The 24986-nt window shown below is 53.7% G+C and overlaps 1 protein-coding gene across 3 annotated transcripts in view; it reads right to left on the bottom strand.

The window, feature by feature from the left end:
• The window catches only part of MIDEAS (mitotic deacetylase associated SANT domain protein), a 69657-nt gene that overhangs the window by 23476 nt on the left and 21195 nt on the right, over window positions 1-24986 (bottom strand). The window contains exon 1 of one of the 3 annotated variants that reach the window (XM_055303950.1): window positions 18320-18835. The exons of the other annotated variants lie outside the window; for them this stretch is intronic. The gene's annotated coding sequence lies outside the window, so the exon portion shown is untranslated. Of the gene's footprint in view, window positions 1-18319; window positions 18836-24986 lie in introns of those variants that run through there. 3 annotated transcript variants of the gene reach the window in all.

Below are 24986 nucleotides of genomic sequence, written 5' to 3'. Positions count from 1 at the left end.
CCTCTTAGGCCAGGCCTGGCTACCCATAGGCTGAGCACATCTGTCCAACGCAGTAGCCTCCTCACCAGACCCAGAAGTTTTATCCAGACGGTGCCTCCTCTGATGCTCCAAGCATATCTCAGACGCAGGAAGTGGAAACAACAGGGGTCATTCCTAACTATGCGGTTGTTGTTCCAGGCAGGGGAGCCCACCAGGTCCTTGCAGAGTGCAGCACCCAGGGCTAGGCTCCCGTCCTTTGCACTGAGGCATGTAGGTGAGGCTGCAGAAGGGTGTGTGTTCTAGCAACACCCCTGGGAGGAGCTGCTGGGTGGGACTGTGGCTGCCCTAGTCTTCCCTAAACCAGCACAGAACCTGTTTTGCAGCCCTGGCAGGCTAGGGGCAGGATCCAGCCCAGTACCTGGTCAGCAATCCCCACCTCTCCTCCCCTCCCAAAGAGCTCCCGGTACCCAGAGCAAAGGACTAGCGCCACTGCAACATGGAAGAGATGCAGATTTCTAGAATTTAGGCCTGTAATGTTTTTCTGTGACATGGTATGACTTTAAGTGTTCACAGTGTCTGTATTTATTTTCTAACTTGATTTTAAAAAAACTTCAAAACACAGGTTGCTCTATTTATCCTGCTACAGGACAGTCAAAATCAAGACCAGCATTTTATAATTTACATGTATTTTTATTACCTAAATGTGTAACTCACATATATTTTCAAAGACTTTGTCTTTCTTCAGAGAGGGCTTTTTTTTCTTCCTCCCTGGTTAGTTGGTGAGGGTGGGAGCTACACGACCTCCGTCTTCCCCACGCTGCTAAAATTCTGGTCCTGAGCCAGTCAGGCCAGGAGGGGTGAGGAGGGGAAGCTCAGGAAGCCCGGGGGAATAAATCTGCAGGTCCAGACCAACCTCAGAGCTCAGGCCCTAGAAGCTCCAGGTCCTAGTTTGCAGTCCCGGGAGTTCCCAGGAAACCAGCCCAGCCAAGGAGGGCTGGGCCAGGGCGGCAAGGGCAGGCTCTCCGTGCGAGGCCCCCTATCACCCGTTCACAGGCTTCCGCAGCTCCCCGGCCCTTCCCCTCTCAGCGCAGCAGTGACTCACTGCAGCCACCCTCCCTTCCCCACCACCTGCCTTTCACTTTCACCAGCACCCAGAAGGGGAGGGACTTCCTCCTCCATTTCCTTCCTCAGCTCCCAGCCCTGAAGCCAGCCAGCCAAGAGCTTCCCGCGAGTACCCCCTTCGTCTTCACTTATGGAAGTCGGTGGAGGGAGAGAAAGAGGCTGGGTGGGCATCCAAGTCACCCTGGCCCTGGCGGCACGGGGACACTTTGAGCAGGCAGGGAGTGCAGAGGGCCGCGGAAACTACCTTTAGAACCAACCCCTTCAAGGCAGCTCGGGTGGCTCAGCAGTTTAGTGCCTGCCTTCAGCCCAGGGCGTGATCCTGGAGACCCGGGATCGAGTCCCACGTCAGGCTCCCAGGATGGAGCCTGTTTCTCCCTCTGCCTGTGTCTCTGACTCTGTCTCTCTCAAGAATAAATAAATAAAAATCGTAAAAAAAAAAAAAAAAAAAACAACCGCTTTAAACTCTCATTCCCTGACAGCCAACTCGATTCAGAGCAGAGACCCCAAAGCCAGCCCCCCCCCCCGGCCCCCTCAAGGAAAATAGCCCTGGGCACCACGGTGAAGCTGCAGCCTGGGGGGCCGACTTGGCTACAGGAGTCGGCTCTGCCTCTCCAAATGAGCGTGAGAGAGCAAACTAGAGGTCTGCGTGTGCAGAAGCAAGACAGAGGAAGGAAGGATGTGCCCGTGGGGTGGGGGAGGGCGCCGAGGAGGGGCTGCAGGGCCACGTGCCTCCAGGGGGCCTGAGAGCCCTTCGGGTGCTCACGCGCACTTGTGCTGCCCCTGCCCTGACTGGCCCCCCTTCCCCAGCCACGGGCCCGCTGCCTTTGAGCCACCGCACGAGGCAGATGAGCCTGGGTGCACGTGTGAGAGCGTGCACCTGGTGGGGAGTACACAGGCACCAGGCGAGGGGGATGGGGGAGGTGGCCACCCGGAGCCTGGGGAAGGGTGAGTTCTGTAGGTTGGGTTGAGTGAGATGGAGGTGGAGTCTGTGAATAGAGCGCCAGGGCAGGGCTGCTCCTGCCCACACACCCCCATCCCCAGGGCCCCACGCTGGCTCACCAGCAGCTGTTTGGTTAGGCTAGTCTGCTTCCCATCCTCCATCCTGTATGTCAAGGATCATCACTCAGGATACCACAGTAGGTTTCCAAAGGGAGGCTGGGAACTTGCTTAGAAGAAGCCAAGGGGGCAAATCCTGGGGAGGCAAGCTGGATCACCCCAGAAGTTTCTGCAGAGGCCTTCCTGTCACCCCCAAGAACACAGACACCCAGACCTGAGACCCTCAGAGAAGAAAGGTCATGATATGGGGGGGGGGGTGAGAAGAGTGAAAGATGCCTGGGAACCCTAGAGGAATGAGGGGAGGGGATACACCAAGGCAGCAGCAGCAGCAGCAGCAGTAGTAACAGAAGAACGCACCTGAGCTAGGCCTGTCCTAAGTGCTTTTCATACGTTTAGTTTCCACAAGAACATTATAAGGCAGCATGAACCCCACCATGAAGCATTGCTATTTTAACCTCCATTTTACAGATGAGCTAGATAAGGCTCAGAGGGGCTAAGTAACTTGATAATGGTCACACAGTAATTCCATTGCAGGGCCAGAACTTGAACCTCAGTCTGCCTGACTCCAAGACCAAGCTCTTATTCCTTGTCTAAGACATGCCATAAAGACACCAGGTCCCTCTCTGCATAACCCCCTGTGGATTGGACACACACTCCCCACCATCTCAGAGCAAGGATTTCTGGACACAGATATCCCTCCTCACTGCACTGGAAAGGCCCCTTGCTCCTGCCCGAACCATTGGCAAGTAAACGTCTCCTATTTCGCTTCCAGTACAGCGGAGGCCCTCTCAATCCTAGGGGAAGAGAGGGACGAAATGGGGCATCACCCCAGAAGAGCCACCCACAAGGAGGCCTGAGACTGCACCGGCCACTTTAGCCCCCTCCGTCTGCACCTGGACTGTCCCGCCCCTGCGAGCTCACCCCTGCCTCAGGTCTAGTTACTGCTTGTGGGGCTTCCAGCTCCCATACCCTACTTGTGTACCTCACAAACTGCAAACTCTGGGCAGAATGAAGCCACTTCCCCTCACTTCTTATACCCCAGCCTCACTTCTCTGTTCTTCAGGTGGAAGTCAGCCTGGCCTTCCTCACAGTGAGGAAGAGGAAGGAAGCCATCTTTTCCGAAGGCTACTGACCTATGGGCCAACTCCCTGAGGGTACAGGGATGAGGCTATAATGAGGAACTTCTGCAGGCGTCTCCCTCACCCGGGGACAAGCTGCAGGGTCTCTGACAGCGGATGCAGGAAAGGAAACCCACAGTCACCAAGAGGCCTCAGCACAACCAATTTATCAGTCTGCTTGATTGTCCCAGCTCTATTCATTCTCCCTTCCCCCAGGTACCTCACTACTGTAAACCAATCCCTGATCAGACCCAGAGATGCCCCTGAGCAGAAGACAAGGCAAGAATCTGTTATCAATGACCAAGGACCTAGGAGGCTTTCGGGAGGATCTGTGGTGGAAAGCACTTTCTCTCTATGGAAGAAAGCAATTGTGCACCAAGAAAAGAAAAGAGTGCTGAACCTGCATCTGTGTTTTGCAGACACATGAGGGAAGGTGCTGGAAAGGCCTTTGGGAGCTCTATGCTGATGGGGACACCGTGCCTGCCAGGGAGGGCAACCAGAATACATAACAGCTCCCCAAGTGCTCTCAGCAGCCCTGTCACACACCCAACACTGGCTGGGAGAGTCCAGTGAGCCCTCACCACAGTGGGGCCGGGCCGTGACCACCAGGTGACCCAGGGCCACTCATAATAAGTTAGAGATATTGAATGTGGCCATCTGGGACACAAGACCATTGTAAGTCAAGGTTACACAGGCCAGGAAGGAGGCGCCTCGCTTGGTCCTAGCAGCCACAGGGGCTCTGCTCTGATCAGGGGTTCAGAGATGACTAGAAGATCCTCCTGTTCCTTATTGCTAAAGCTCCTATAGCTCCTGCTTTTACCACTGGGCCACTCCCAGCCCTACCAACTCAGCATTGGGAAGATGGAGGATCAGAGCTCACACACCCCTGACCAAGACAAAATACACCTATTTATGGCATCTATCAAATTTCTAGGCCAGCCAATTCCCTGAGCACCCGAGAGGCTATGTTCAGACAAAGTCTAAACTCCCTATCCTGCCCACAAGTCCTGCAGACTTTGGCTCCTGCCACCTCTCACAACCTGCCACGCTTGAGCCATCATTCAGCAGTGTTCCTGCTCTGCTTCCAGGTATTTGGCTCAGCAGCATCTCTGCCTATGACACCTGTCTACCCTTTCATCTGGCCAGGTCCTACTTGTCCTTCAGGTCTGGGATACTGTTTCCTCTGGGAAGTCCTCCCTCACCCCAGGGCTGAGCCAGGAGCTTCACTTTGAGCCCACGACACCTCCTAACCACCACCACCCCGCCCCCCACCACACTCAGCACAGTAAATTCCAGATACCTATTTCTTTGTCCCCAGCAAACAGCAAGCTCCATGGAGCAGAGTTTGCAGACCGTTGAACCTTGGCACTTGGCTTGTATCTGCCTCTTGGGATGCTCACTCAAGACTGCACCCAAAGTGAGTCAGAGCTCTGCCTGGGCAGAGATACTACTCACTGCCAGGGTGTCCACCCTGGGCCCCTGCCCAGCTGCGGCTTCCAGTCTCTCTCCTTGATGCACAGCAGAGATCCTCGTGATGCTGAGATGAAGTGAAAAGGTCCCACCTCCTAACCCCATCACATTTTACCCCATCAGTAGCCCCACACTGTCTCCAACTAAGCTAAACACAAATCCTTCTAATTTCTGGCCCACAAGCCACTTGCCCCTTGACTGTCACCTGCTGCCCCACACCACATGCAGGCCAACTGGAAAAGTGCCAGCCTTTCCATTGCCCTGTCCAATTTTTCTTTCCCTGTGGCTTCCCGCCCTTGCTGAGACCATAGCCAGAGACATGAGCCTGTGGATCTGTTTATCTCATGCCCTGACATGACTGGGCTAGGCCTCAAGACACCAAGGTGTCTGGCTAGGATGCCAGGGGCAGTGATGAGGGACCCTCCTTAGAGGAACCCAGCTTGGGCCAGCTGGCCTTCTAGCCCATGTTCATATCCTGGAAAGTTCTCTCTCAGGTACTCTGGGGTCTGTGGCTACAACCAGACTAGGCAAGTGGCCTGGAACTGCATCTTGGGCTGTCTAGAGTTGCCCAGGCTCTAGATAAACCTTCCCTCTGGACACAATGCAATCATCTGCAATGCTCGATCCCCCTCACCTACCCCGCTCCCTCCCACTTTAACTGGAAGTTCACACCAGGCTAAAGGGCTTCATTTCTCGAAACCACTGGACACATAAGTCCTGTTCAAAAGGAGTCTGCAAACCAGTAAGGAAGGAGACATCAGGAACAGGGACAAGGACCTGACTCTGACAAATGTCACTTCCCCTAGGGGTGTGAGAAAGCAGACCCTATGATCTACCCATTCCCAATCCACAGAGTCCCCAGATTAGCACTTCTCTGGACTTAGCTTCAGCTCTGAAATGCAGAGCCCAGGCCAGTAGGGTCCCAAGGATCTCAGCTGTCTAGCTGGTTAGGCCATGTTTGGCCAGGGTTCGAGTTGGCTGCAGTCTGGACTGTGATGGTAAAAATGCCAACACTGAGATACTTTTAAAGGGATGTGTGTGAGAGGAGAATCCTTTGCCTTATGAGGCCCTCTCAGGGCTTCATTCAGGCATCTATTTGCATTGTCCCTCTCCTCCAATGCCAGCAAACACCCTCAGGAAGTCCAGAGGAACCCAGGAGAACCAGATCTGTTTTATAAGGGGGAAGCAGAGGGGAAAAAAAAGAATCCCAGGCAGAGCCTGGAAAGGATCAAGCCTCCAGGCTCAGCCCTTGCCCACTCTGAGGGGACTGGCTGCCTCTCTCCTAGGCAAGGGCCACAAACAATCACAGGCAGCCCAGGCAAATCCCTTCAAGCAGAAGTTGGGAGTCCCAGGGAGTAAGGTAAAAGCTAGCAGGTTTTGGCTTTCTCTGGAAGAGATACAGCAAGTGTCACTAAGGTCCTTAAGTGGTTGGACCTCTGGAAAGGGTCTCATGGGGAGCCCTTTGGTCTCCTTATAACCTTCTCTGGGCCCTAAGGGACTCACACCACCAAAGGCTGCTCCAACCCTTCCCTCTCTCTGGAAAGGCAGGGCTCCCTAGAGGTCTAAGGCAGGGTTCTCTGGAGTCTGTGCCTGAGCCCCGGGGCTAGAGTCTGCCCCAGACCAAGACAGAGGAGCTATAGCACAGAGGCCTCACCCTGCCTGTATATGGCCTCACCCTGCCTACCTAACAACTCCCCTTCTCCACCCCTTCCACCCCTCATCTCTCACACACACGCACGCACACACACATCTCTGCAGCCCTCCAGGCTCTGGGGAGGCACAGGAGACAAGGCACAGTCCCTACCCGCACAGAACTCCCAGTCTAATGGAGGAGAGACAGAAACACACACTGATTATAATGCATGGTGGCCCATGCAGGGGTTAGAAACACAGGGAACAGGTGACCCGGGGAGAGTTCTCTGACTTCAAGCATTTGCTGGAGCTGTTCCCTCCACCTGGAACCCTGCGTCCACTCTAAGGATCCACCTCCCTTCAAGGCCTACAGGCAGCCTCTGGCACACACTGTTCTCTGAATCTTCATGCTCTCATTCTCTGCATTAACCATTATCCCATAATACTTCTTTAGTTCCTTCTGTTTTTGCACTCAGACGGGGGGGGGGGGGGGGGGGGCGGGAATCAGGGCCTGGAGGTAGTACGGCCCAATGGAGAGTGCAGAGGATTGGTTGTCAGGTGTCCAGGAACTGTAGCAAACTGGGTCCTGCCTTTGAGGAACTTAGGAGCTCTGGGTGGGTCAGGGAGGGACAAGGCAGGACAAAGAAACACTTAACCAGCAACTGCAACATGAAATATTAGCCACCAGCACCAACTAATGCCCCATGTGTGTGAGTATTGCTTACTTGTGTAACCACTATTCCCATCTGAGAAAAGAGAAAAGGTTGGCTCTGAAAAGTAACTTGTTTCAAGTCACAGCCCGAGGACACAAGTAAGGAGCCAGGATTCAAATCCAAGCCTGCCAACTCTGAATCAGATCTCTCTCTGTCATACCTGCTGCCCGGCTATGCTGAGAAGTGTCTCTCAAACCTACCCTTTGAGATGGGTTTATGGCTCTGGTGAGGAGTAGGGGGTGGAAATCTGTAATGTTTCATAGGCAGCCCAGGTGCCACCAGGTGCTGGAGCAGGGGAAAGAAGGTCAGGGACTGGCATAATGTGGTTTCCAAGGACCCGCTGTTCGTCCCTCCCCAAAGGAGCCATAGGAGATGAGAGGAGATGAGAGGAGTCCCATGGGGCCCTGGATGGACTTGGCTCAGCCCCATGGCTGACCATGGCTCTGAGAGTGCCAGAGGCCCAGATGAGTGCCATGTGTACTGAGTGCCTATTATTGGTCAGGCACGGTGCTAAGGGCATTGCCAGCAACATCTCATTGAACCCTCATTCTTCTCGTTCTCATTTTATAAGTCAGGAATGATACACTTAAAAATACCTATTTAACACAAAAAGACAGTAATGGAGTAACAGAGAAACAAACAAAAAAGAAATAAGACAGAAATCAATAGCAAAATGACAGACAGAAACCCTACCCTAACAACAATTATTTTAAATATAAACACTCCGGGGATCCCTGGGTGGCGCAGCGGTTTGGCGCCTGCCTTTGGCCCAGGGCGTGATCCTGGAGACCCAGGATCGAATCCCACATCGGGCTCCGGGTGCATGGAGCCTGCTTCTCCCTCTATCTATGTCTCTGCCTCTCTCTCTCTCTCTCTCTGTGTGTGACAATCATAAATAAATAAAAATTAAAAATAAATAAAAATAAATATAAACACTCCAATTAAAAGGGAGAGGCTGGGAAAATGGAAAAAAAAAAAAAAAAAACAACAACCCCACCACGATCCAACTATATGCTATTTACAAGAGACATACACTTTAGATTCAAGGTCGCAAACAGATTGAAAAGTAAATGGATGGAAAAAAATAAACAGTAACCAAAGAGAGCTGGACTGGACCAGACGTGCTAACATTATTACATTAATAGATTTTAAGACAAAAATTCTTACTGGAAACAAAGAAGGGCATTTTATAATGATAAAAGCATCCATCCAAAAAAAAAAAAAAAAAAGCATCAATCCCTCAATAGGATATTACAATTAGAAACATATATGCACCTAACAACAAACAGGGTCCCCAAATATACATGAAGCAAAAACTGTCAACATGGAGGGGAAAAACAGACAATCCAACAATAATAGTGAGAGACTTCAATACTTCACTTTAAATAAGGAACTGAACAGCTAACCAGAAGATCAATAAGAAACAGAAGACTTGAACACTGTGAAGCAACTAGACCTAAGAGATATCTACAGAACATTCCACCCAACAACAGCAGAATACACATTCTTCTCAAGAACACATGGAATATTCTCTAGGATACATCATAAATTAGCCTATAAAACAAGTCTCAATAAATTTAAAAGAAGTAAAACCATACAAAGCATGTTCACTGATCAGAATGAAGTGGAATTTTAAAAAAATCAACAACAGAAGGAAATTTGGGGAACTTATGGGAAATGAAGGTTTTAAGTGACTTGTCAAGTTCTCCCAGCCCAGAAAGGCCACTCCCTCAGAACACAGTCTGTATCCCTTCTGCACAGCCCTAAGAAGCTGCAGATCTGATTTTTGCAAATGCCTGGGTAGCCCCTCTCCCATCCCCCAGTCTGGACACACACTGAACTTGATCCCAAGCTTGACCCCAGAATCAAAACAGCTGTGGGAGGGAGAGGCCCGTGGGGCTGTTATGCAGCCTGTTTCTCCCCAGGAAAAAGGTCACAAATATTTTCACTCCCCCTGCCAGTCTACAGAATATCCAAAAGAAGGAAGCAAACATTTATAGAGCACTTCCCCTATGCTAGGCACTTGACATACCCTAATCTATGCTTAAGAACTTCCCATCTAGGCATCTTATTGTCTCCATTCTAGATAAAAACCGAGGCTCTGCAGCTAATGTGGCAGAAGCAAGATTCAAGTCCCTGTTGTCTGCCTTCAAAGTCCCTGGTCTTCCCATCATTCTTCCAGAAAAATCCCAATTCCACACTTATTGTGGGCTACAGGAGAAACGCTACACGTGAGAACCCCACAAAGCCAGCTGTGGACTCTCCTCTTCCTCATGCTCCCTCCCAGCTGCTGCTCTTCCTGGGAGCACTTCCAAGTGGAGCACAGTATACAGCCCTCCCACCAAGAAATAATCCCAGCCCCAACCTGTCAGAAACCAGCTCCTTGCAACACTGGGGGTATCTGTAAAAGCCCCTGGAAGCCCATAGGGTTTTGAGAGAAGGGTACAGTGGGGTCAACAGGAATAAGAGCCCCTATACCACATGGAGAAAGGTGGCTTGTGCCTCTCTTCAGAGCCAACCAGCAAAGCCGGGCCAGCTGGGGAAGCTGAACAGATTCCAAATATTAAGGGATGTCAATGTTCACTGAGTTCAAGTCCTTGTTCCACAAAGCAGCCCAGAGAAGGGAAGAAATTAGCCTGCAGAAGCCCAGCCAGGAGCAGAGCAGGGCCCAGAGTCGAGAACTCCAGTAATAATGCTTCGTCCTCCACTCAGGCAGGCCACACCTTTTGGCAAGACACTGGGCAGGGCTTGGAGCCAAGGTGAAATCCCGACATTACAAAAAAATAAGGCTTTCTCCTTCACCACCATCAGCATCTCTAACATTTCTTGAGGGTGCCGCAATGTGCCAAGATGGGGCGAAGCACTCTGTACCTATGATGCTGTTTAATCTTCAAAACACAGTAGGTTATTAGTACTCTCCTCCTTTTTCAATGAGGAACCTGAAAATCCAAGGGGCCCAATCACTTGCCTGAGCCCACAGGAGTATAGAGGTAAGGCAGGGACTGGAATCAACAGCCCTTTCTGCAAACTTCCTCCCCCAGCTTCAAGCTCAGCCTCCTGCTTGGTAGCTGGGATAGATGGCAGCAGCCTCTGGACTGCTTACATCTTCTCCCCTGAGAGCAGCTTCAGCTGAAAACCACCATGGTGTTCTGGAAGCGTGGCTGGGCAAGTACGGTGGCTGAGAGCGGCCTAGGAAGTGAGTGGCTTTGAAAATGCTACTGGTCACCACCATTGGGGAGCCCAATGTGAAGGCCCAACATCCTCAAGAGGAAGTCACACCCTCCCATACTCCCCAACCCCACACGCACAGCTGGCAGACAGCTCTTTACACATAAAGCCTTGACTCTCCCCTGCTTGTCAGCCACCCTAAATCCCCATGGGGCTCAGGCTCCTGTCCCTTACCCTGGTACCCTAAAGTCAAGTCAGCTCCATGACTGGGTCCCTACTGGACCAATGCCCCTCTCCCCAGGCACTGTGCATCAGCCCCAGGCCTAGCCATCCACCTCCTGCATAGGGCTCTCAGAAAGGCTTCCCCTCAAGGACCTGAATTCCCAAATAAAGGCTATTCATTGCACATCCTAATTAAGGGAGACAGTGCCCACCCACTCCAAAAATCATTGGTCCAAATCTCTATTTCATGGCAAATAAAACTGAAGCCCTAAAAGGTGAAGTGACTCACCCAAGGATACATAGCTGATTACTTGGGTAGAGGTGTGGTCAGGGCCCAGGTGGATGTTCTCACCCCCAGAACTCCCTGTCAATGCCAGGTCTTTGGTGTTTGGCTCATGTCTTTCTCGGGAGGGAGGTAGAACACAGGTGTCTAACATATGGTGTCTTCATCAGCCCAGGGTCTCCTGTATGGTCAGCTCCAGAAGGCACCAAGACCTTCCTAGTGGCTTGGGATGGGCAGCGAGGAGGGTGTCCTGCTGGTTTGGTGCAAGAATGGGGACAATATGGCTCCCCAAAACCTGATAGTGACCAAGAAACACCAAAAGCGTGCTGCCAGTGGAGGGGGTGTCGGCATGGCTTCCTAGGCCTCCTGGATAAGCTACAAGGTGGGCACAGTGCCGCCTGCCTCACTGGCCCAGTCATCCAGTCGGAGGCACGCCCTTTCTCAGGCCCGGGTCAAGATCCAAGGCCTCTGCCAAATGCTCACACATTCCTTGCGTTTCTCCAGTCTCTGAGCAGCTGCTGCAGGGCCTTTTTTCCTGTGTTGATTTATTCTTTATTGTTCCTGAAATACACCCAGAGGCCTTTGGCACCAGGCACCAGCACAGCATCCAGCCCAAGCCCCAAGTATGCACCAACCAGGTTCTATGAGAGCGGGGCTGAGCCCACTAGAATGATGCACCCCAGGGTCAGACCCAGCAGCCAGGAAGGGAGATCCAAGATCCTACCTACCCCCCCCCCCAGGCCAATGGTCCTAGAAATGATCTCAGGACTGACTACAGAGGCTAGGATGTTTGGAAAGGAGGAGACACTTAGAAAGGAAAGGTTTGCCTCCCTGAGGCCTAAACCAAACCTTTCCATTCCTCCCATGCACGAATGACCCCTCTGGCACGCCCCCTTCCCCCCATCCACCCCTCCCCTCCACAGCACACGCCCAGCTGACCCTCAGGTGCCTGTTGCCCTTCACAGGAGGTCCTTGTGGCTCAGGCTGGGCTTCTGGCTGCCCTGTGAAGTGTTTGGAGAGGGAGGCCTCAGAGGGGTCTTCCCTGCCCTTCCCAGCCCAAAATATCTCCCCTAATCAGTGGGTCTAAAGGTGCCTGAATTCCTACCATCAGCACTTCATTCCAAGGGTCAAAGCATTGTTCCCTGTGCACATGAAAATAGCCCAGGGAAGTGTGCGCTGCAAGGTAAAAAGAGCCAGGGATTTAGGGTCTGACAAAATGTATCCCGGCTTTTCCAATCGCCAGCCTCTCTGTGGGTCTCAGTTTCTCTATCAGTAAAGAGGCATAGTATCTTTGCCTCATAGTTACCGTGGAATTAGATGAGGTTAATATATACGTGGGGTGCCTGGCACAAAGTAAAGGCTCAATAAATGTGCTTTCCTTTCCTCTCTGCTGGGCAGGAGTAGCATCATTATCAGTCTTCAACACCTTGGGAGGATCCAAACAGCCTGATTCTCTCAGTTCCACAGCTGGCGAGCACAGGGCCCGGCTCGTGAGAGCAGGACAAGGAGATGAGTGGTCCCAGCAATAGCATCAGGCTCTGCAGGCACGCAGGGCATCTGGCCTAGGGATCCAGGAGGAGCACACCCAGCACAGGCCTCCCTGGGGCTCTGCTGTGCCAGCAGGGCCTGCAGGAGCATGGTGAGACAAGAGTCCCCGGATAATACCTGGCAGAGCTTCGAGACCCATAATGGAGCCTCCACCCTGCTGGGCTCACTCGAATAAGGGCAATAAGAGGGAAAATACTATCACCTGAGGGAAGCTGGGGAGAGGGGTGCCCAGAGGAAGTATGAGCAGAGATGCCAAAGGCACCCAGGCCTGCACACAGAGAATAAGCCAGCCCCAAGGCAACCACAGTGAATGTCCCACAAGTGGAAGTGCCTGCCTGGTTATTTTTGGCATCTCTTCTGCCCAAAGCCAGCAAGGAAAGGCAGCTGCTAGCCACATGGAAGGGCTGTTTATGCTCAAGTATGCAAGCACTGAAGCAGGGAGAGAAAGAGCACAGCAGCCATTGTGCAGAGGAGGCCTCTGCCCCCATTCTTCCTCTCCTAACTGTCCCTGTAAGGTCCCATCTGCCTGTCACATAGTTGACATAGCATGGGCACTTCTGCTTTCACTCAGATCCAGCCTCCCAACCACAAAACTCACACACACACTCACACACACGCAGGCAGGCAGGCAATCACGCACGCACGCACGCACACACACACACACACACACGCACAGACAAATAAATAACCATGGAGCCAGCTGGGGACTGAGCCACACCCAGGAGCCAGAGACGACTCCTCCGGGCTCTTCCTGTACTGAAGCAGCCCTCCCACCTTCCAAATTGGGAGGGACGGGGACCAGGGGCAGGACACTGGAGCAGCTCCTCTTTCCACCCGCCGCCAGCCTCAGGGGAAAGTGGACACGTAGGGGAACCTCAAAGAACTCACTGTCTCTGCACTTCCCCATTTGAAAATGAAGGAGTGGAATTAGATGGCCCAAAGTGTCTTCCAGCTCTGGGATGACACCGGGGAGCCGGGGAGCCCAGGGCTGTGACCCAGACCCAGCTGGGGAGGTCAGACAACTCAACGTCAGAGGGAGAGGAGAATCCGGGAGAGGAGAATCCGAGCAGCAGTCAGGTACATGCCCCAGAAGCTGGCAGTGGCTGGGAGGGTGGGAGGGGGACTGGAAGGACGTGGAAAAGGAGGAAGGGGAGGAGGAGTGAGAAGAGAAGAAAGGGGGAGAAAAAGCCAGCCTACATGCACTCCCAAGAGTTGTCAGTTATCACTTAAGCTTTCCTGAGCTCCTTTCTGAGCTCTGGGGCCCTCCCCCTCAAGGAACTGACAAATTCTGGCAACAGCACGCTGATGGGCCTCTGTCTGTCCAACTGCAAGGAAAAAGCTGGGAATCGAAATCCCTGTTTTTCTTCCTCTCTGGACCCCATTTCCCCAGAGAAGTTGGGCAGCCTCACAGGGAACCCCCTTCTGGCTGCAAGCCTGGTAAACTTCCCCCTGTCCCAGCTCTGGCCTGGTCAGATCTTGCCCTGGCTGCTCCCCTGCCCCCCTTCCTGAGACTCCTGGAGGAAGAAGCACTGCCTGGAAAAAATAACCCACAAGCTCCCTGCGGCTGGAGAGAAAGGCAGAGGGAAGACGGAGCACCTTCCCCAGCTGGCCACAGCACCGGGCTATGATCCAGGAAGAGCAAGAGCAAGAAGGGCTGCCAGGGAAGCCTCGGGACCCTGGCCTCTCTCGTCCCCAGTCAGCCCCCTCCCCCCCACCTCCCAAACCACAGCTGGTAATCATGTCCCTCAGGGAGATCCCCCCCACACTCCAGCAAAACCCAGCTCTTTTTTTGACATGTGGCAACTTTCCTCTTATATAATATCTTGGTGTCTCCCCCACCCCCCTACCCCACTCCACCCCTGCTATTTCAATTGGTGAAAAAGCCAAAGTACTCTTCAGAGACAACTCCCACCCTGAGCTCCACCCAAACCTCCAGTGAGGTCACACTGGGAGGCTGCAGGTGAAGCAAAGACAAGGGGACTTTTTCCTCGGCTGAGAAAGCAGTCTTCCGCCCACCCACGTGAGCAGTTCAGCCTGAGGCCTGGGCGGGTAGGTTCCAGAGAGCACAATCTGATCTCTGGGAAGTTGAGCCCTTAACTCTGGGCTGCAGGGACAGAATCCCTTGCAAAAACACACAGCCACCAAGATCTGGGCTGTCTGGGCGGGCGAGGATCACCCTGCTGTACCCGGGGCCTAGGGAGTTATAAAATGAGCTTCATTTACACAAGCCCCCAGTGCCCTGGAGGAGCCCCCTCCTACCACCAGCAGGACACGCTCCATTTCCTCTTTCCTGGGAGGAGCAAAAGGCAAACAGCTGAACTTGTGAGGGACCAGTGAAATGACAGCCACCAGCTGCTGGGTACCTACTATGTGCCAGTCATCCTGCATGCATGATCATGTTTAACCTGCACTGCAACTCTATGAAGTACTATCATCATCCTCATTTTACAGGTGAGGAAACTGAGGCTCAGGAAGTTAAGCAATGCCCAAAGCCACACAGGAAGTAGAGAAGTGGACTAGGAACCCAGGTCAGCCTTGTCCTGGTTCCTGGGCACCTACTGGGCTTCCTTCATAGTCACTGCCTGGGTCACTGTCCACCACACCATCCAGGAATGGAGATCTGAGCGTGGGGGTGGAAGTGGGTGTGGACAAATTTTGCTTGGTGGCTATGGAATCTGAACTGATGCCCTACTAACTGTTATCATTCCCAAGTGTGTGGCTGAGAGACCCTGTAAGTGTGAGTGTGCTGGGGTGGAGGGAGGGCAATCTGGATTCCAAAGAGCAGTTTCCAACACCGAAGTTATGCTGTAATGCTTCTGATTCATAAAATGAGCTCACAGTCTCAGGGTATCCTGAATGTTGCTCCAAATGCAAATGCAGATCCCTTAAGTAAGTAAGACCTGGGGATTTCAGCACACTCCACCTAGCTCCAGCCCTGCGTGCAGTTTATTTAGTTCAGCCCCACAGAGTCAGTGCTCCACTGTGTAGGAGCAACTCCTCCATCGGACTGCAATCATAGGCTGCATTTCCTGCAGCCTGTGGTGAGTCAGGGAGGAATGGAGCCCCCCAGACTGCTTCTATACTGATACGTGCATGCATACACACACACACACACACACACACACACACACACACAGAAAAGATGCCAGTTTGGCCTCCTGGCCAAAGGAAATGCCCAGGTAGCAGATTCCCGGGCAGGAGGTTTCACACTCTTTCATCCCAAGGTCCTTCTGGGGCCAGAATGACCAGACACACTCTCCAGCTCTCCAGAAGGCCAGCTGTAGTGCAGGGCCAAGACACTGGGTTCGCCGGCACTAGAATCACTCATGGACTGACCCTTTCAAAAATCGATGGTACAGTATGAATCCCAGCAGCGGGACTCAGTGAGCCCATGACATACAAGCCCACGTTTTCTGGATGGAGATCTTTCATTCATTTGTTCAATGAACATATACAAATGAATGAAAGATACATATACTTAACACCTACTAAAGCCGGGCATTGTGAGAACAATACAGAACACACACTGGAGCAGAGGTTTATGGTAATCCTGAAATGTCCTTTCAGCGTTTCACACACAGAATCCTCATTGCAGCTGTGCGAAGGAGATACAGAGACTCTATCTCTGAGTTTATGTTTTGAGCACCGCGGTACGATATGTACACAAATGACTACATAAGGCGGAAATGAGTGTTCAGAAGGCTGTGGCAGCTCAAAAGAAGTGTCATTTAAAACAGGCCTAAAAGGATCAGTAGAAATCTTCCAGCTACTTGTGGCCATCCCCACTCCTCCATGAGCAAAGTATCCTTCTGGGAGACCCGGCTGCAGGCCAGATTCGCAGACTGGCCCATTCCCGTTCTAAGACACTATGCACCAGGTGCACCCCCTCCATCCTTCTGCCTCCACAGGGCAGTCCTTCCCTGGGTTCTGCAGCCACGGGCGGCCCTTAACTGAATCTATAACTGCATATTGCCTTTTATCTTTTTTTTCTCCATTTATTAAAAGCAGCAGCCCATAGGGCTAAACAATGGAGTTATTTTTAAATCCCACATTTAAAGGCTGAACTCTCGTCCCCATGGGCATTCCAGGGCACCCTTTTCTAGGGTGAGGGGAAGGTCCTGCCTGGCACTGGGAAAAGCCACACGGGCAGTGGGCAGACCGTTCCAGAACGGGGGGGGGGGGGGGTGAAGGGTGGGGAGGGGTGCGCACCCTCTAAGTTGTTCACCCCCTTGTCCCCTAGGAGTTACTCAGACCAGAGTAACCAGCCAGAGGCCAATCCAATTAGAATGGAGACTGGGCCAGGACCATGCAATGAGATGGCTTATCATAATGTTTACACCACTATTATTCACTGTCCAGAGCAGCAGGAACAAGAGGACCCATAAATTCTCGACCTGGGAAGGTTTCTCCTTTTCCCCTTTATCCCGAAGCCACCTAACTGCCTGTGGAAAGGGTGCATTTCTCTGATCATGCGCCACACCATCCCTGCGAGGTTGTGGAGCAGGACAGGTGGTTTTCTCTCCTCAACCAGGCCTCCAGTCCCAATCCTGAAGCTGCAGGGACCAGGAGAGGTCAGACCTCCAGGCCGCCACCAGGCCAGGCTCCCCCAGCTGGAGCAGGCCAGACCACCCCTCCCCCCCAGCCACAACTGCCAACAGGGATCCCCTGCACACACGTGCCACGGCGGCCTCCATAGTCAGCCACGGCCAGCCAGCTCTCCTCCTCCCATCTCGCGGGGCCCCGGAGCCAGGCTCCACACAGGCTGGCACATGGCTCCGATGTGGAATGGTGGAAGCAGGAAGTAGCCACCAAAAGTTGTGACCAACAAAGTTTTAAATGGGGCGAGAAACTTCCCCTTTCATCTTTCCAGCAGCTCGCTCTGGAGGCTGGGCTGGAATGCCCAGTGGCGTCCACTTTGAGTGGCAGGTACCTCCTCCAGGTCTGCCCTCCTTGGGGCTGAGGCTTGGAAATCGCAGGGCGGCACCAGGCCCTTATCCAGAGGCTTGGGCGGGGGGGGGGGGGGGGGGGGGGGCTCCAGGAGGGCAACCTGGAGCACAGGCTCTTGTAAGCGTGAGCTGGGAGGAAGGGGGGGCTGACTACCTCCACCAAGCCGGCCATGTGCAGGGTCCAGGCAAAACCCGGGCCCCCGAGTTCCGGAGGGCACTCCTCAAACACAGCACACGGTGAGGCGCGCGGAGCTCGGCAGGCCGCAGCCGCGAGGGCGTGCGGGGGCGGGCGAGAAGGATGACAGGTCTGAGGTGCGCCAGCAGCGCCGAGGTGCGCGGGGTGAGGCCGGCCCGCCCGCCCCCGGTGCTCCGGCTTAGGCCTCTGCTGCACTTGCCCTAGCTCCCCGCCGCCTCTGCACGTCGGTCCCCCAAGCCCCCGGCGCGGGCACAGTTTCCACGTCCACTTTGTCGTGCACACTGGCAGGGCCAAGGGAAGGGGCTTCGGCGCCAAGTTCCCGCGGCTCGCTCGAGCCCCTCCCGACGCCTCCGGGGCCCGGGCTCGGTCACGCACGCCGGTCCCCGCGGACACCACGTTTCTCTCCAGCCGAGGAGCAGCCGCGTTCCCGAGCCGTCGCCATCGCCGCCCGCGCGGCGGGGCCCGGGCGGCTCGGAAGGGTTTTCCTGCCGGGGCCGCGCCCGGGTGGGCGGGGGCCGCGCGCGAGCTGCGTAGCTGCACAAACACGGCGGGCTGGCGCGGCGCACGCAGCTGCGGGCTGGGGCGCGGGCCGCGGGGCGCGGGCTGCGGGCTGCGGGCTGCGGGGCGGCGGACGCACGTACGCACGCACCGCCCGCCCCGGCCGCCCAGGCCGCAGAAGTTGCGGCGCCGCGCCCCCCGCGGCCCCGCGCCCCCGCCCCCGGCCGCGCCTGCAGGGCTACAGCTCGCGCGCCCGCCGCCGCCGCCGCCGCCGCCGCCGCCGCCGCCGCGCAGCCCGGGGTCCCTGGGCCGCCGCCGCCGCCGCCGCCGCGTGCAGGCCTCGGCCGCCGGCCGGGCATCCCGCTTACCCGTCTCCTGCCCGAGCTCCAGCATCGGCTGTCCCCCTTCCGCCGCGGGCCGCCGCCTTCGGTCCTCTCCCAGGCTCCGGCCGCCTGCACGCACTCCCGGATTTTAAAAACAAACAGGCGCCTCCGCCTCCCCGCGGCGCTCGCAGGGCTTCCGCCAGCCCGCGCCTCCCAAGGCTGGGAAGTTTGCTGGCAGGGCCCGGGCGGGACGCACGGGCTGTCACCCCTCGCTTGCGGCGCAGGAGCCTCGGCGCACCCCGCGCCCGCGGTGTCTGCCTCGCGATCGCTCTCCCTCCCTCCGTGTCACCCCCAGTCCTGCGATGCAGTGTCAGGATTGCACTGCTCTGACTCATCGGTTGAGCTCACAGCTTGAAAAAAAAAAAAAAAGAGAGAGAGAGAGAGAGAGAGGGCGAGAGGCAACAGCGAAGGAGGAGGACTCTCTGGCGTGCTACAAAGGATTGCACAACTCCCGGCTGGGAGCGCGGAGCGCCCAGCGGCCGGCCGGCGCGCGCGGCACGGCGGCGAGCAGGAACCAGCTCCACCACTTCATCAGCACAACTGTCTCGGGTCGGCCTCGCAGCCAGCAGGCCTGGCGCCGCCCACTTCCTGCGACCAAATAAGGCCGGAGAAGGCGTCTTTAAACCTCAGGCGGCTGCTCGGGCTGGGGATTTCCAGCAGACCTCACCTCCACTGCCGAGTGGGTCGCCCTCCTCCCTCAGCCCAGGCCGGCACCCCCCGATGGCTTTGCTGGGACCAACAGGCCACGCGGCTCGTTCCTTTCACACCAAGGTCATAAGGAGACGGTGACGAAATGCTTGGAAACCCATCGGGCCTGCCAGGAAAGTGTGTATGTGATGTTGGGGAGGACACAAGTCTCTTTCTTCCACAAAGAAAACTCTTGGTTTTGGATACGGTAAATCATGCACAGTCCTCTCTAAGGCACCTTATTAAGTTTCCCCAAGTTTCACTTTTGGCTCACCAGCATCCTAGTGGTGTGAAAGGTTGTTGAGAAACGTCCCAGCCCTTATAAAAGGCCCAGTTACTTAGGTGATGAAAAGCTCCTGGGTTTAATTCTAGCAACGCAGGGCAGAGTTAGGGCAGCTTTTCACTGCATGCCCACGTTTCCCCTACCTTCCCTACTAACCCCCACCCCCACCCCATGCTTCCTTGCCTGGCTGGTGGGAAGATTTTTGCTGCTCAGGCAGCTCTTGGTGGCTCCCGCACTCAAGGAAGCTCCAGGGCCAGGAGAAAGTCCAGGGGAGGTTCTTTCCATTTGTTTTTGGTTTTTGTTTTTCCCAAAAAGATGGGCCAGAAGCAGGTTTGCCTTTGAAGGAAAAAACACTGAAAAATACACTGTGTCCCTGTGGCCAGTCCTGAGAAGCAAGTGCATTTTTTTGCTTTCTCAGGGAGAAGGGGAGAGGCAGTGGAATTGGTTTCTCACAGACCCTCTGAGCCTGCAGGGTAAGAGCCTTTGCCCCTGCGGAGCTGATGACAGAGACCCACCCTTGCTCCAAAGGAGCACCACTGTCTGGTCTTATTCCAGCCCTTTGCTGGCTGGAGCACCTGTGTGCACCTGGCACTCACACTTCACCCAGGAGGAATAGGGCTTGTTTGTACCACAGTAGAATAGATATGTCAAAATAATGACAACTTAAAACAGTCTTATCTTCAAAATAAAGATAATTATGCCAGGGGACTGGACCGGATAACCTCTTAAAATCCCTTCCAGTTTAAAATCCACGATTCTGTGGTTGTAAAAAGTGAATGGAGGAGCCAGGGAAACCACCTCCAAAGAAAAGCCCAGGCTCTAGGATTTAGCATCTGCTATGACAGTATTGTTCCTGACAATTCTCAAAGCATGTCCCCACACACAGCCTACTTAACAACCCCTATGTGTGTGAGTATTATCCCTCTCATTTTATGGATGAGCACACTGAGGTTCAGATAGGTTAAGTGACTTGTGCAAGATCATGGGGTAAGCCATCATTTGTCACCTCTCTGTTCCTCTTCCCATCTCCCCCAGAGGAAGACAGTGAGCCACTGAGGGACTGAGGTGCTCAGGCATGCAGGCCCAGCCCCCAAGTAGAGCCTAGACTCTCAGGACTCCTGGCAGTGGTTCAGTGTAAAGGCTTTTTGGCTTTTTTTCTCCTGCTTGTCTGATTTCTTCATTCCCACTGACATCTCATCCAAGTGAGGGAAGCAGAAGCAAAGCCACTTGGTGTCTAGTGCCCACTGCTGCCTGGTTTCCTCTGGAGGCCGCTGGTCATCCTGGCCTTCTGCTAGGGCCTAACCCCCAAATCTGGCCACAAGCCAACCTGGAGCGGGCCCCTGAGAGCCAGTGCAGACCAGCCCAAGGATGTTCCCAACCAACCAGAAAACCCAGCTGGGGAGCACATTCCTAGAAGAGCCTGCCACCATGGAGCCAGGGCCCAACCTCCAGGGAACAAGCGGGAGCCACTCCAAAGGGCACTCCTCACTCAGCCTCAGCCCCGCCAGGACTTCCTCCCTGTCCCACACTGCCACACGGGCTGCTGAGCCTGGCCCAGGAAGCAGCAGCAGAAGTAGGGGAAGGTGGCGGGGTGCATGAGAAACAGAAGACACTAGAGGAGTCCTGCTCATCTTGGAACAGAACAGCATGTCCCTTCACCCCAACTAAACTTCCAAACTCAGGCCATTTCAGAAAGAAGAGAGGAGGGAAAGGGGCACATGTGTGTTCGTGCAGGGGAGGAGGGCTCAAGACTGTGTCGAAGGGCCCCCCTGGTAGGAGAAGTCTGCCTCCCATAGGCAGGCAGGGATGTGCGCAAACAGCTGCAGCTCTTCCGAGAAAGCCTGGGAGGTCAGTTTTGCTGCAGATATGACAGTGCAGAATCACTGACATGTGAAGTGAAAGTTTTGGTTTTAGCAGCTCTAGTCTCTGGGGCAGCCAAGAAGGGTACCCTTTGGAGAAGAAGAAAGAGAAAGAAAAGAAGGAAAGAAAGAAAGGTAGTAGGTGTTCCAGGGACCTTCGCCATAGAGCAGGCTTTTCTCCACCATCGACCTTTACAAACTGCAGGGAAGAAAAGAGCACAGAGCTCTGGTTCTGCTGAGAAACACTCCAGGAAGCAAAGCACCTTTGACAGGCTTCCAAACTCTGGGTCCCAATGAGGGCAAAAAATGGGCCTTAGAGAGGCTTCCTGGGACTCCCATCAGCTCTCTGGACTTGGCTCAGAGTGACCTGTCACTGCCATCAGCAATGTCCACCTCTATGACAACCTAAGACCATTAAAAAGTTTCCCATGGCGAATTTTGTGGCAGGTGAATTAGATTCCAATTAAAGGTGTTCTTAAGAGGGGAGGGAAAAAAGCTTCCAAGCAACCGGGTCCTCCTTACCCAGCCACCCACCTCCATTAATTCTCTGCTGCCTTAGTCACTATTTAAACAGGGGTTTTCTTCTTCCCAAGCCCCAAGCCCCATGCCTGCATTCCTGTCTTTTTCCATTGTCCCTTCTCTGTCAGGATCTTTCCACGGGAGGCCAGCACACAGGGTGTGTTTAAGTGAAGAAGCAACCTTTGCTGGAAGATGAGGAATTGAGAGGAACAGACACAGTTGGGGAGCTCACAAATGGACAGTGCTGGGTTTCTTGCATCCCTGATATCTCTTCCCTTGCCACTAAGGCCTCATGACCTCTAGTTTCAACAGAAGAAAGAGAGGCTGTGGAAAAAACAGCGAACCAGGATGGAGTGCAAAAAACTGTTTTATGACCGTATTGTACTATATGCACTTAAGAGGTTACAACTGTTCTTATTTTTACTGTTTTAGCCTATATCCGCTTCTACTAAAACTAGCCTCTTCCTTTCAAGAACCTAGTCCAGGCAAGTCCCCCCCCCCCCACCGAAGACCCCCAGGTCCTTCTCCATCCATCTCAGGGTGACCCTTGTGCTGGGCTCGCCCAAACTCTTCCAACCCTGACACAGAGCCCCATCTGGGTGTCCCTCCAAGGCTCCTTTCCCAGTCTCTCATTGTGTCCTTTCCACTGAACTACTTCCACAGTGCCACCCACCAGCCTGAGTAGGGACACTCTTTTGGTGGCCATGCCTTCCCACCACTTTTCTTTCTTTTTTTAAATTTGTCAGAGAGAGAGAGAGAGAAAGTGCACAGCAGGGAGAATGGCAGGCAGAGGGAGAAGCAGGCTTCCTGCTGAGCAAGGAACCTAAGGTGGGACTTGATCCCAGGACCCAGGGATCATGACCTGAGCTGAAGGCAGGCACTCAACCAACTGAGCCACCCAGGTGTCCCTCCTCACACTTTTTGTCATATCCTTTTTGTCATGTCCTTTTTTTTTTCTTTTCAAAGATTGTATTTATCTATTCATGACAGACACACGAGAGAGGCAGAGACACAGGCAGAGGGAGAAGCAGGTTCCCTGCGAGGAGCCCGATGCAGGACTCGATCCCAGGACCCTGGGATCACGCCCTGAGCCAAAGGCAGACGCTAAACCACTGAGCCCCCCAGGTGCCCTGTCATGTCCTTTCTGAGGAGGCAGGGAACTCAAAACCACCCCAGCTATTAAGGTAAGTCACCCTGTGCCAAGAAGTCCCAGCACTGTCTTCTCCTTTACCCTTGAAAACCCAGGAGACCCTCCTCCTCCATTCATATTTAGTTCACCTGTTCTGGGGCCTGCCACACCAGCCTACAGCTGTCTGCATCCTTCCCCCCGCCCCCCCCCCACCTACCCTAGCCCCTATCACCTCTCTCTCACAGGCCTGGGGTGGGTTCTTAGTGCCTTTGTCAGGCCCAAGAGGGAGCTTCTGCAGATATCCCCAGTTGCTGCTGTCACTCTGGGAGCGACGTCTGGCTGGGTGTAGGGAGGACAAAACAGGTGTGGCTGCCAGGAGGAGGGCGGGCCAGCAGGGCCACGGGGACAGAAGCACCCTTTCTTCACAGAGCCCAGGCTGCCAGCTTCCCAAAGGCGTCCTTTCAGCACGGTTCCATGCCCCCTGCGGAACCAGCCCCAGACAGACTCCATCGCTGGCTGTTCTCTGGAGCTCAGCTTCCCTACCCCGTGGCAGTGGGCCAGGAAGAACAAGACCCACAAGATCCAGTGTGGGCAAAGCAATGGGGCATGCTTTAGAACATTATTTTAAAATGAAAACAAATGCTGATAGGTCATGGACTAGCATCCCAAATTCGTGTTCATGAGAGTGTACAGGTTATGAGCTGAGAGCTAAATCCAAATCTTGGCTCATACTAGCTTGATGACCTTGAGCAAGTTACTTAACCACGAGGTTTTCTTGTCTGCAAAATGGAGACAAGAGCTTAACAGTACCTGTCACACATTAACTCTTTCATAAGTGTTGGCTATCATTTTTTCTCATCTCCTGATTGATCCCCTTGCTTCTAGTCTTGTACATTTACCATCCTCACTGCCATCAGAGTGATCACATCCCTTTCTGATAGTTCCCAGCATTCTACTGCAAAAAGCTGAGCCCGTTAGCCAAACTGTTAGGTGTGTACACTTCAGGTATGATCCGGCTCTGTCCTACTTCCTGGCCCCAGGGCCGCACAGCCAAACAACCTGAAGTTCCTCAAGATGATGCCTACTTGCTTACACATGCTCCTCCTACCCCCACCTTCATCCACACCCCTAGTCTCCCATCAGACTTGAGCTCAATGGCAACTCTTCTGGGAAGCCTTCCTTGACCACTCCAAGCAGAGAAAGGCCACTGGAGTATATACTGCTGGAGCCCTCTTGGATCTTCTTTATCAGACTGGTGCACCATCCCCCAGCTACTGTGTTGGCTGCTAACTGCTCCTAGCTGCCCCCTTTTCAAAAGGAGCTTTTGCTGGCAGAGAGCACTGCAGCCAATGATTGATTAGGGGGTGGGGTAGGGGATGATTCCAAAAGTTCAGCCCCCTCATCTAAAGGTGGGACCAACTCTGTAATGGTGCAATTCATACTTCTCAGACCCTAGTGGGAGTCTGGCTGAAGCTAGCTAGCTCCAGCTGCAGCACACCCTTCTTTTGCATAGCTTCCTCCCCAGCCCTAGCCTGCTTCCTTCATCCCTTCCTCCTGAGAGCACTTCCTAAATCAATCCCAAGCACCCCTAACTGCCTCTGTCTCTGCTCCTAAGGAACTCCAGAGGCATCCCCTTGTTCATCTTTCCTCCATCCTGATACATTGTTCTGCTTATTGAGCTAGCTCCCTATTAGGATCAGAGCACCTGGTGCCTATACATGGTGGGTGCTCAGTAATGCTTGTTGGTAAATGCACAAATAAAACCATATATGTGAAAATTTGAGGTAAACAATAAAATGTAACTATTATTATCACTACTTTCATTACTATCTCTTCCATTTCATTTTTTAAAAGATTTTATTTATTTATTCATGAGAGACACACACAGAAAGGCAGAGACACAGGCAGAGGGAGAAGCAGGCTCTGTACAGGGAGCCTGATGCAGGACTTGATTCAGGTACTACCAGGATCATGCCCTGGGCTGAAGGCAGGTACTAAACCGCTGAGCCACCCAGGCGTCTCTATTCCTTCCATTTCAAATGCACATTTAACATCTCCGAAATCAAGATGGATCTTACAATCAATATAGCATGTCATGGTTTAATCAGCAGCATTTCCTTTCTTAGTTGTACATAAAATAATGGTGCATCTTATAATTACTGGCTTCCTAAGTTC

The sequence above is a fragment of the Nyctereutes procyonoides genome, unplaced genomic scaffold (genome assembly GCF_905146905.1).
Source record: "Nyctereutes procyonoides isolate TBG_1078 unplaced genomic scaffold, NYPRO_anot_genome, whole genome shotgun sequence".
NCBI classification, from domain to species: domain Eukaryota; kingdom Metazoa; phylum Chordata; class Mammalia; order Carnivora; family Canidae; genus Nyctereutes; species Nyctereutes procyonoides.
Note: the sequence above shows the minus strand (reverse complement) of the source record. Positions and strands in the feature narration are given on the sequence as shown.